This window comes from Hypanus sabinus, chromosome 25, assembly GCF_030144855.1.
Source record: "Hypanus sabinus isolate sHypSab1 chromosome 25, sHypSab1.hap1, whole genome shotgun sequence".
Classification (NCBI taxonomy): Eukaryota; Metazoa; Chordata; class Chondrichthyes; order Myliobatiformes; family Dasyatidae; genus Hypanus; species Hypanus sabinus.
Window position 1 is genome coordinate 11,931,545 of NC_082730.1, and position 13,135 is coordinate 11,944,679.

Genomic DNA, 13,135 nt, shown 5'->3' on the forward strand with positions numbered 1-13,135 from the left:
CAGTCGCGAGTCCACGAACTCCCCGAAACCGACCACAGCTGCTGCCAGTCGCAAGTCCGTGCAGTGTTATTTCTGCGGACTCAAAAAGCACCCCCGAAAATGCTGCCCGGCCTGAGAAGTGACCTGCTCCAGCTGCGGGAAGAAGGGCCATTTCGCCAAGGTCTGTAAGTCTGAACCATGAGCGGGGTCAGGCAGCGCTGCATGTGAGGCATGGGGGCCACCATCTTGGTCACCGCCATCTTGCCTGCCTGCCTCGTGCGAGACATGGGGGCGGCCATCTTTGTCGGCGCCCCCTCGCCCCACCTCCGACCCACGGGTGCTTACCGGGCACCAAGACGGCGGTTCAACTCTGGCCACTGTAACCCTCGACCAAAGCGCCCCACACCAGCTTGCAAGGTCAATGATGGACATCCTGGTGGAGGGGCACAGGACTAGATGCCTGTTTGACACTGAGAGTTTTATTGACCCGGACACAGTGCAACTCTGCGGACTCGTGACACAGCCTGTAAGTCAGAGGATCACTTTGACTTCTGGGTCGCATTCCACAGACATCCGGGTGGGTTGTATAGCGACTTTGGTGATGCAGGGCACAGAATATCGGAACTTTGCGCTACTGGTCATGCCTCAACTGTGCGCGCCTGTGCTATTGGGGCTGGACTTCCAGAGCCACCTCGAAAGTGTGACTATGGCATATGATGGGCCCCTCCCACGACTCACTGTCAGGAATCCTCAGTTTGGTGGGACTTCGTCATATACCCCACTACTGACCATGCACACACACTGACCAACACATACCACCCAGCACCATGCTGACAGCTGCGCTACCGACACCGACACCACTAGCAGCCTCTCCACCCTCAAGATCTCTCCCCCACCGCTGTTCGCCAACCTGACACCCCGACTGTAAACCTGTGGCAACTAAAAGCAGGAGGTTCAGTGCGGGGGACAGGGCCTTCATTCAGTCAGAGGTGCAGCGGCTGCTCAGGGAGGGGATCATTGAGCCAAGCACAAGTCCTTGGAGGGCCCAGGTGGTTGTTGTTCGAACCGGGCAGAAAAATAGGATGGTCGTGGACTATAGCCAGACCATCAATAGGTTCACACAGCTTGACGCGTACCCCCTGCCCCGCATCGCGGATATGGTCAACCAGATAGCTCAGTACAAGGTGTACTCGACCATAGATGTGAAATCCGCTTATCACCAGCTCCCCATCCGCCCGGAGGACCGCCCCTACACCGCCTTCAAGGCGGGCGGCAGGCTCTATCACTTCCTGCACGTCCCCTTTGGTGTCACAAATGGTGTCTCTGTCTTCCAGAGGGAAATGGACCGTTGGTGGACCAGTGCCAACTGGAGGCCACATTTCCCTATCTGGATAACATCACCATCTGTGGTCACGACTGGCCGGATCACAACGCCAACCTCCAATGATTTTTCCAAGTGGCCGAAGCCCTGAACCTTACTTATAATAGGGACAAGTGTGTGTTCAGAACCACCCGACTCGCTATCCTTGGGTATATCGTGAAGAACGGGGTCATTGGCCCTGATTCCGACCGTATGCGCCCCCTGTTAGGACTCCCTCTTCTCACCACCCTCAGAGCCCTCAGATGATGCCTGGGCTTCTTTTCCTATTATGCCCAATGGGTCCCCCATTACGCAGACAAGGCTGCCAAGTCCCCTGGTCAAGTCTACCACATTTCCCCTCTCTGCCGAGGCCTGCGCGGCCTTCAGCCGCGTTAAAGGGGACATTGCCAAAGCAACGATGCATGCAGTGGACGAGATCATTCCCTTCCAAGTAGAGAGTGACGCCTCCGATTTCGTGCTGGCTGCTACCCTCAATCAGGAAGGCAGGCCAGTAGCATTTTTTTCTCGTACCCTTCAAGGCCCTGAAATTCAGCACTCCGCAGTAGAGAAAGAAGCCCAGGCCATAGTGGAAGCTATTAGGCACTGGAGGCACTATCTCACCGGCAAAAGGTTCACCTTGCTGATGACCAGCGCACAGTTGCATTCATGTTCAGCAACCAACAGCAGGGCAAAATCAAAAATGATAAAATTTTGCGGTGGAGAATAGAACTCTCCACCTAAAACTTTGACATCCTGTACCGGCCTGGCAGACTCAATGAGCCCCCCGATGCCCTATCCCGGGGAACGTGTGCTAGTGCACAGCTTGACCAGCTATACGCCCTTCATGCACATCTTTGCCATCCGGGGGTCACCCGATTTTACCATTTCGTGAAAGCCCGGAACCTGCCGTACTCCCTGGAGGACATCAGGACGATGACCAGGGACTGCCAAGTCTGCGCTGAGTGCAAACCGCACTTCTACTGTCCTGAAAAGGTGCAACTTATCTAGGCCATCCGCCCCTTTGAGCAACTGAGTGTTGACTTTAAGGGCCCCCTTCCCTCCACTGACTGCAATGTCTATTTTCTCAACATTATCGACGAGTACTCGCGGTTCCCCTTTGCCATCCCCTGCCCCAACACCACTGCCACATCCATCATAAAAGCCCTGCACCAGCTCTTCACTCTGTTCGGATATCCCTGCTATATCCACAGTGATAGAGGGTCCTCCTTTATGAGTGACGAGCTGCGCCAGTACCTGCTGGCTAGGGGCATCGCTACTAGTAGGACCACGAGCTATAATCCCCAGGGTAATGGACAGGTGGAGAGGGAGAATGCCACAGTGTGGAAGGCCACACTTTTAGCCCATAAGTCAAAAGGGTTGCCGGTCTCTCGATGGCAAGAGGTCCTCCCCGAGGCACTGCACTCTATCCGCTCCCTGTTATGTACGTCCACCAATGCCACCCCTCATGAGCGCCTATTTTCTTTTCCCAGGAAGTCTGCCACGGGGACCACCCTACCGGCTTGGCTGACATCCCCAGGGCCAGTGCTGTTCCGGAAACATGCGAGGAGCAATGAATACTCCCTGCTGGTCGAGAGGGTTCACCTTCTCCATGCGAACCCCCAGTATGCCTACGTGGTCTTACCTGATGGGCGGGAGGTCACGGTCTCCGTCCGCGACCTGGCGCCTGCAGGAGCAGCAGACCACTACCCCGAGCACTCCCCGGTAACTATGAACCCTGTACCCGAGGTGACACTGCGCACACCGAGCCCTACACAGACTCCTCACGACACTCCTATACCGGGCGTCTCGCACACGCATATACCAGGCGCCTCGCACACGCATGAGGGATCACTGATGCCTAGTGGGCTGACACCTCCAGTTAGGCCGGAACCAGCACAACCACTGTCTCCGGTGCAATCACCACCGGCACCTGAGCAATCACAGCCGGTGCGACATAGATCGCAGTGACAGATTCGACCACCTGATAGACTTAACCTGTAAATATACTTGTAAGAAACTTCGCCCCACGGGAACTCTCTTTTAAAACAAAGGGGGGTTGAATGTGGTGAACTACATATACCTGTCTGGACACGCCCCCCCGCCCCCCCGCTGACTGCTCCTGTGGCTCCTCCCATGGACCCCGGTATAAAGGCGATTGGAGACCCAGCCCTGGCCTCAGTCTCCAGGATGTAGTGTGGTGGTCAATTGCTGCTTGTTCTTTCTTCCAGAAAGCCTGTCTCTCGCCTCACGTCTCAGAGAGTTATTGATGGTGCATCACACCCCCTCCTTTCTTTCTCCTGAGGCCTCCCGTCCCATGATCCTGTCCCTTCTCCAGCTCTGTATCACTTTCGCCAATCACCTTTCCAGCTCTTAGCTTCATCCCACCCCCTCCGGTGTTCTCCTACCATTTCGCATTTCCCCTTCCCCCCTCTACTTTCAAATCTCTTACTATCTTTCCTTTTGGTTAGTCCTGACGAAGGGTCTCGGCCCGAAACGTCGACAGCGCTTCACCTATAGATGCTGCCTGGCCTGCTGTGTTCCACCAGCATTTTGTGTGTGTTGTTGTTTGAATTTCCAGCATTTGCAGATTTCCTCGTGTTTGCTCTTGCACTTTATCTCTTGCTTACACTACAATTTTTCAGTAGGTTTTAAGCTTCATTCCACATCATTATTATTTTACCGATTGTTTTAGCTTAATGCACTTTGATCTCTATCAATATAGTCAATATAACTTTAGACTATATTGTTACATGACAATAATAAACCAATACCAATAACATTTTCCCTGGGCCATTCCATTAACAAAATACACATGAGCCTGCAAGTTAGAAGACGGGGCCCCTTGGGTTTGCTCTGCTCCTCAGTAAGACGTTAACATCCTAAGCAGACCTGATTATAATTTCAAATGCACATGCCCATCTTCCCTGGTCAAATATACTTGTTTAAAGTTCAAAGTCAACGTTATTATCAAAGTACATAGATGTCACCATATACACCCCTGAGAGTCATTTTCTTGTAGGCATACTCAGCAAATCTCTAGAATAGTAACTACCTGTATAACAGGATCGATGAAATATCAACTAGAGTGCGGAAAGCAACGAACGGTGCAAATCAGAATCAGAATCAGGTTTATTATCACCAGCATATGGCGTGAAATTTGTTAACTTAGCAGCAGCTGTTCAATGGAATACATAGATTAGCAGAAAGAGAAATAATAATAATAATAATTAATTTAAAAAAATAAACAAACAAGTAAATCAATTACTTCTATTGAACAGATTATTAAAAATGTGCAAAAACAGAAATACTGTATATTAAAAAAAAGTGAGGTAGTGTCCAAAGGTTCAAAGTCCATTTAGGAATCGGATGCCAAGGGGAAGAAGCTGTTCCTGAATCATTGAGTGTGAATATTTCCTGAATATAAATATAGATAATGAGAATTTGAGATAATGAGATAAAGAGTCCTTAAAGTGAGATCATTGGTTGTGGGAACGTCTCAATGGATGGGGCAAGTGAAGTTGAGTGTAGTTACTCCTGGGAGTAAAATGGTTAACACTTCAGGAGCTTTTGATGGCTCTGGGCCTGTACTCACTGGAGTTTAGAAGAATAAGGAGGGGTCTTTTTGAAATCTTCTGAGAGTTGACAGGCCTGAAGAGAGTGGAAAATATGTTTCCTATAGTGAGTGTGTCTTGGACAAGAGGACGTAACCTCAGAATAGAGGAACGTCCATTTAGAACAGAGATGAAGAGGAATTTCTTTAGCCAGAGGATGGTGAATCTTTAGAAATCATTGCCATGGGTGACTGTGGAGGCCAAGTCACTGGGTATATTTAAAGCAGAGGTTGATAGGTTATTGATTAATAAGGGTGAATAAGATTATGGGGGAAGGCAAGAGAATGGGGTTGAGAAGGATAATAGATCATCCATGATGGAATGGCAGAGCTGAGTCAATGGGCCATTTGGTCTAATTTGTCCTGTGTCCAATGCTTTTATGGTTTTGTGGTCTCCCATCAGTTTAGATGCATTTAGTGTGATGAATTAGAGAGTGCATCTGCCCTGGCTTAGGATCAAGAAAGTCAGCACATACCAGTGAAACCAGGCTTTAATGTAATTATAAAGCAGGCGTGTCATGAACCCCATGAACATTTATGAATGAATGATTTTACCATTCATTCATTCTGGATAGTCTTTCACAAACTTTCTTCCCACTAAAAACAAGAGTGATTCTTATTTTAATTTTAAATTCAATTTTATTGATGCCCTAGTGATCCATGTCCAAATATAAAAGTCATAACAACTAGCTTTTGCAACAACATCATGCTACATTACAGACATGGCAAACATCAGATAACCTAAACTCAAATTTACATTAATTATACATCACTTGCTACAAAGTAGACAAAACAAATATAATGACATCAGTTCAGAGAGACGGAGAGAGACTGTGCGTGCGTGTGTGGGAGAGAGAGAGAGAGAGAAAGAGTAAAGAAATATAATCCAAGGTAGCTTTGGGGTTTTTCACGTCAGTTCAAGAACCTCCTCATGGGAGTGTGTAATACACTGTTGTTGAACCTTGAGACATGGGTCTTCAGGCTGCTGTGCCTCCTTCCTGATGGCAACAACAAGCAGGGAGCACGCTCTTGCCGGTAAGAGTCCCTAATGATAGATGTTGTCTTCCTGAAACATCAGCTCTTGTAGATGTCCTCAGTGGTGGGGACAGCTGTACCCATGATGGGACTGGCCAAGGCCCCCATGTTCTGTAGCCACTCACATGCCTGCCCTTTGGATTTACAATCCCAGACCATGGTGCAATGCATTCCATGTGCATCTGTGGAATCTTGTCAGAGTCTCCAATGACATGCTGACTCTCCTTAAACTTATAAGAAGGCAGAGACTCTGGTATTCCCGGTGTGCATCCATCACTAGCTAAAGTATTCAGACTGAACTGAGGAGAACCACCTATACAGATCGCCTAAGGTTTCCAACCCTTGACTTACAGACACCCATAAACATACAAGTGAGATCCCATAATATCACTAAACTCAAAAGTCTAACATTCTGTATGTACATGTATTCATTTCTATGTTTCTCCTCTCTCTATTAGTTTCCCTTCCCTCTCCACTTTTAGTATTTTTCTTTTTTATTATGGAACAGTACAGCGGGGAGCAGGCCCTTTGTCCACGATGTCTGTGCTGAACATGGTGTCAAATTAAACTCAATATCTTCTGCTTGCACATGATCCATATCCTTCCATTCCATGTCATTATGTCATTCATGTCATTCATGTGCCGTTAGGCACATTTGTGTGCCTAACGGCCTCTTAAACACCATCATCAGATCTGCTTCTACCATCACCACTGCTGGCAGCCCCTTCCAGGCACCTATCATTCTCTGTGTAACAAAAAACTTGACCTACACATCTCCCTTAAACTTTCACCTTCTCACTTTAAGTGCATGACCTCTCGTGCTGAATTTGAAACTTCCATTTTGGGAGAAAGATTCTGACTGACCATTTAGCACATCGACCTGAAACATTGCTGTCAGAAAGTAACATCGGCCACCAGGGACTCACCACCACCCAGGCCATGCTCTCATCTCACTGATACCGTCAGGAAGAAAGTACAGCAGCCTCAGGACTCACACCACTAGGTTCAGGAACAGTTATTACCCCATCAACCATCGGTCTCTCGAACCAATCCTCACTCAGCTTTAATCTGCTCTGTCATTGAATGGACTCACTTTTGAAGACTCTTCATCCCATGCTCTCAATATTTATTTCTTATTATTGTTTCTTTTCTTTTGTCTCTGTTCACAGTTTGTCACAGTTTGTCTCTGTTCGAACTCCTTAGTTGGGTGGTCTCTCATTGATTCTGTTATGGTTAGTATTCCATAGATTTATTCAGTATGCCCTCAAGAAAAAGAATCTCAGGGTTGTATATGATGATATATATGTACTTTGATAATAAATTTACTTCGAACTTTGAGCTATGCCTCCCATGATTTTATAAACCTCTATCAGGTTTCCACTCCGCTTCCAGAGTTCGGGAGAAAATAACCCAAGTTTGTCCCACTTCTCCGAATATCTGAACAACAGTATCAGTTCCATGTTTTTGGAGCCTTTCATTACAATACTGTGGAGGTTCAGTTGCCAAAATGAGAGGTTCTTGTGCAAATTCTGACTTGTGGACAAAATCGACTTAAGAACAGCTGTAAAAGCTAAACCTATTCATTACCCAGGTGCAGCATCCGATTAACTTGCTAGGTCTGGAGATGCATATAGGCTAGACTAGATAAGGACGCTGGCAGCTTTCCTTCACTGTAGGACGATAATGAAAAGGTGAGATTTACTCACAAAACAGCATTCCCACTGTTGTGCGTTTAATATTTCAGTAAACATATTTATATAAATATTCTGATTTAGCACTCTTGTTCTTTTAAATAATTCATTACGGGCTTTATATGTATAAATATATACACACTTAAATATGTGAATTGCATACGTCATCATAAACAAGAGAAAATCTGCAGATGCTGGAAATCCAGGCAGCACACGTAAGATGCTGGAGGAACTCAGCAGGCCAGGCAGCATCTGTGGAAAAAAGTACGTTTGATGTTTCAGGCCAAGACTCTTTGGCAGGACTGGAGTAGAAAAACAGATGAGGAGTAGGTATAAAAGATGGGATGGGGAGAGAGTATTTTTTATGATCATCACCAGCTTATTATCACAAACATATGTCATGAGTTTTGTTGCTTTACAACAGTACAATACAATATGTAAGAAATTACAGTAAGAAATATATATAAATTAAGTCGTGCACACAAAAAAGGAGAGCAAAAATAGTGAGGTACTGTTCATAGGTTCCTGGACCATTCAGAAATCTGTTAGTGGAGAGGAAGAAGCTGGCCTTAAAATGTTGAGTTGTGTGCCTTCAGGCTCCTGTACCTGCCCCTTCAATGAAAAGAGGGCACTTCCTGACCGATGAGGGTCCTTAATGATGGACGTTGCCTTTCTGAGGTATCGCCTTTTGAAGATGTCCTGGACACCGGGGAGGGTGGTGCCCCTGATGGAGCTGGCTGACCTTGTGTAGTGGCCCCACCATACCAGGCGGTGATGCAATGTTAGGATGCCCTCCATGGGACACTTTGCGTGAGTCCTGAGGGACGTACAGATCTCCTCAAACTCGTCATGGAATATGTTCCTGATTTATTTTATCTGACAGAATCAGAATCAGGTTTAATATCACCAGCATATGTCATTAACTTTGTTAACTTTGCAGCAGCAGTACAATGATAACAGACAGAAAAGAAAACTCTGAATTACAGAAAGTGTGTGTGTGTGTGTATGTGTGTGTGTGTGTGTGTGTGTGTGTGCGTGTGTGTGCACGTGTGTGTGCGTGTATGCGCGTGTGTGTGCGTGCGTGTGTGTGTGTGTGTGTGCGCGTGTGTGTGTGCGTGTGTGTGAGTGAGTGTGTGTGTCTGTGTGTGCGCGTGTGTGTGTGTGTGTGTGCGCGTGTGTGTGTGCGTGTGTGTGAGTGAGTGTGTGTGTCTGTGTGTGCGCATGTGTGTGTGTGCGTGTGTGTGTGTGCGCGTGTGTGTGTGCGCGTGTGTGTGTGAGTGTGTGTGTGTGTGCGCACGTGTGTGTGCGTGCGAGCGTGTGTGTGTGCGTGTGTGCGCGTGTGTGTGTGTGCGTGCGTGTGTGTGTGTGTGTGTGTGTGCGTGTGTGTGTGTGCGCGTGTGTGTGTGTGTGTATAATTAAATGGTTAAATTAAATAAGTAGTGCAAAAATAGGAAATACAATGCGTTCAATGTTGATGCATTCAATGTTCATTTAGAAATCGGATGGCAGAGGGAAAGAAGCTGTTCCTGAATCACTGAGTGTGTGCCTTCAGACTTCTGTACCCCCTTCCTGATGGCAGAAATGAGAAGAGGGCATGTCCTGGGTTGTGGGGCCCTTAATGATGGGCGACCCTTTTCTGAGGCATTGCTCCTTGAAGACGTCATGTTGGAGCAGGCTAATTTTACAACTGTTTCCAGCTTATATCAATCTTGTGCAGTACTCTCCCTGCATCTCCCCCCCCCCCACTCAAACCAGCCAGACCAGAAATTAAACCCCATAGCTGTTTGGGTGGAGTTTAGCTACTGACTGTAGATCTTCCCAGTTTCCTGGACTATGATTTCTGGTAGCTAGTAGTTGCCTTGCGGGAACAATAATTCCCCACAATAAACAAATTACTAATGGGAAAGCCTTGCCCAGCTGCTTAGGAAGATAGAATATTTTTGTTCTGTTTACTCTTTGTTGTTATAATGCTACTGGAATGGGAGGGGAGGCAAACATACGCCAGTCAACCTTCATAACTCTGGAGGAACTCAGCAGGCCAGGCAGCATCCATGGAAAAGAATACAGTAAGTGTTTCAGGCCAAGACCCTTGGCCCAAAATGTCCACTGTACTCCTTTCCATAGATGCCATCTGGCCAGCTGAGCTCCCCCAGCATCGTGTGTGTATTGCTTGGATTTCCAACATCTGCGAGTTTTCTCCTGTTTGTGGCCAGTCTATGTTGGTGGATCAGAAATGGAGAGGGTCAACAGCTTTAAATTCCTGGGCATTATCATATTAGATGATGCGTGATGCTTGTCCCAGTGCACAGATGCAATCACGAGGAATTCACATCAGCATCTTTACTTCCCTAGGAGGTTCAACTTGTCACTGAACACTCCAACACACTTCTAAAGATATACTGTTGAAAATGTCCTGACCGGTTACAAGATGGTCCAGTACAGCATTTTGAAAGCACAACAATGAAAGAAGCTGCAGAGAATCAGCCCAATACATTGTGGACATATCCCTGCCCATCATCAGTAATATCTCACAAAGGCACCATCTTTCATCAAAGATCCCTTCCCTTCAAGAATTCAAATATTCAAAGTACGTTTATTATCAAAGAATGCACAAATTATATACCTTGAGATTTGTCTGCTTGTAGGCAGCCATAAAGCAATAAACTTGAATAACCCCACTGGAAACATCTGCTGCTCAGAGGAAGAGAAAGAAAATAAAACATCCGCCATACAAACAATAGAAACAAGCCAACAGGATCCTGAACCAGACGGAGTCCGAGATCCACCCCCAGAGCAGCCGGAGTAGGCCCAAGCCAAGCCTTGGTCTCCAGTTTTCTCACCAGTGGGGCAGAAACGGACAGTAGCTGGATCAGTTCACAACCTCGGCACTGCAGAGTAAGGAACGAACAGTTGCAGGAGAGCGAGCGAAATCAGCCTGACCCTTGCCTCCATACCTAACTCCTGGGCTTCCAGTCTATCTGTGCAGGCGTTTAAATTGCCCAAGCCCCGAGCAGTGCCACGTTCGAGGACCTGGTGCCCCGGTACATCTGGGCTGCCACTCCTGAAGCCGCTCTTGATCTCACCCAACCAGCTGGGCGCTTAGAGCAATCCAGCCTCTTACTCAGGTTAGGTGGACGGGCATCGAAACTCTTCCGCATCGACTCCTCTCCACATCACTCACTCCATCTCCAGTAGAGATATGAACTTGTCTGCGTACCCAGCTGCTCAAACACGTTGCACCTCGCAATGCTGCAACACAGTTCATCCCCCAAACCAGCCTCGGCTCTGCCTGCCTCCTCGCTGTCTGCAGCGATAGTTCACCACAATTTGCTTCATGAAAGATGTTATAAGTAATGATTTTAGTCAAATCTTTTGTCTGTGGAAGGTTGAATTTGAAGGCTGAATACAGGGTTAATAGCAGGATTCTTGGCCATGTGGATGATGCTGAAGGATCTAGGGGTTCGCGTTCATAGATCCCTCAAAGCTGCAGTTAAGAAGTCGAATGGTATGTTGACCTTCATAGATCGAGAACAAGAGCCACAGGGTAATGTTGCAGCCCTATAAATCTCCAGTTAAACCACACTTGGCACATTGTGCTCAGTTTTGATCGCCTCATTATAGGGAGGCTATGGAAGCTTTAGAGATGGCGCAGAGGGGACTTACCAGGTTGCTGTCTCGAATGGATGAACGGTTGAGTGAGTCAGGGCCTTTCTCTTTGGAGCAAGGGAGGATGAGACATGACCTGACTGAGATGTACAGATGATAAGAAGCATAGAAAGAGGGGATAGCCAGAGAATTTTTTCCCGAGGTGGAAATGGCTAATACGAGGGGCATAATTTCAGGGTGATTGGAGTGAAACATAGGGGGGATGTCAGAGGTAGGCTTTTTGAGGAGCGTGAGGAGCGCTGCCCAGAGTGATAGTAGAAGAAGATACTTTTAAAGGACTCTTAGGTATTTTGGTGAATGAAAAATGAAGGGAAGGGTTAGATTGATCTTAGAATAGGTTAACCGTTCAGCGCAGCCTGGTGAGCGGAAGCGTCTGCACTGTACAAGCCCATCCGGCAGGGGTCAGCACGCAATGTCCTGCAGCCACTGAAGGGAAAGAACACAATTTATCCTGAAGAACATGAAGCCATGGGTGCAGGAGTCAGATGGTCGTATGAGCAGCCGGTGCAGATCACAAATCCTGGTTATTGCAACCACTGACGCCAGGCAGACAATCTCTGAAGTGTATTGATAATGGCTGGGGTCACCCATCTTGTAAAGACACTGCCCAGAAGAAGGCAATGGCTAACCATTTCTGTGGAAGAATTTGCCAAGAACAATTATGGTCATGGGAAGACCGTGATCGCCCATGCCATGTAATATAGCACGTAATGTTGTCGATGACACTCAGGACAGATAAACATGTCATTTTTTATTTATTTTTATTTATTTAGAGATACAACATAGGACAGGCACTTCCGGCCCACCAAGCTGCGTTTCCCAGCAACCACCCGATTTAACCCCTGGCCTAACCACAGGACAATTTACAATGACCAATTGACCTTCTGACTGGTGCATCTCTGGACTGTGAAAAAACCTGTGCAGCCGGAAGAAACTCACGCAGCCATGGGGAGAACATACAATCTCCTTACAGATGGCACCAGAACTGAACTCCAATGCCCCAAGCTCTAATTCTGTTGTACTAACCATGCCCTTTTTGACTAAGAGCTTTTACTGGGGTGGATTTTCATTTGCCGTCTGGGTATCTGACCAATTTCATGAGCACAGACCCAGTACAGAGACCCCCTTGATGGATAAACAAATGGGCTATTTCTCTGCTGGATGAGTGATTTGCAAAGCAGGTGTTATCACCCATTCACCAAAATAAAACTCTGCACTTTTAAATTGCCACCCCAACAAAATAAAACTCTTAAATCCGCACTTTTAAATTGCTGTTTACAACTGGGATTCTATTGTGACTAGTGACTTTCCTAATGACCAGCTTTTTTTTTACACCAGCTTAACCACATCAAAAAATCTTCTTCTGGCATCATGTCTAGACTTCCTAACCCTTCTCTATAATTACAAGAAGCGTTCCACCCCAGAATTATACCCAGTTTTTAGGGTGTAGTTCTAGCGTGTTGGTTAAAAGTACAGTAACAAGACAGTAAGCTAAACATCCCGTTACAATTCTGGTCCATTCTTGGTGACTTTATATGTTTACGATGACACAGCAGGAGGCTGTCTGATGCCTTATGACCATGCTGGCTCCTAGGGGAGCATTCCCAATCTACATATTTAAAGTCTGAAGTGATACACTTTGTAAGGTCAAACTTGAAAGCTGAGCTCAAGGCCAAGTTTATTCAACCCAAACGACAAAACGTTCTCAGTACCATGGTGTATCCATGTATAACATGTATCGTGCACAGCACATAAGATAAAATATTACTACAGGTAAGTTCATAAAATATAATT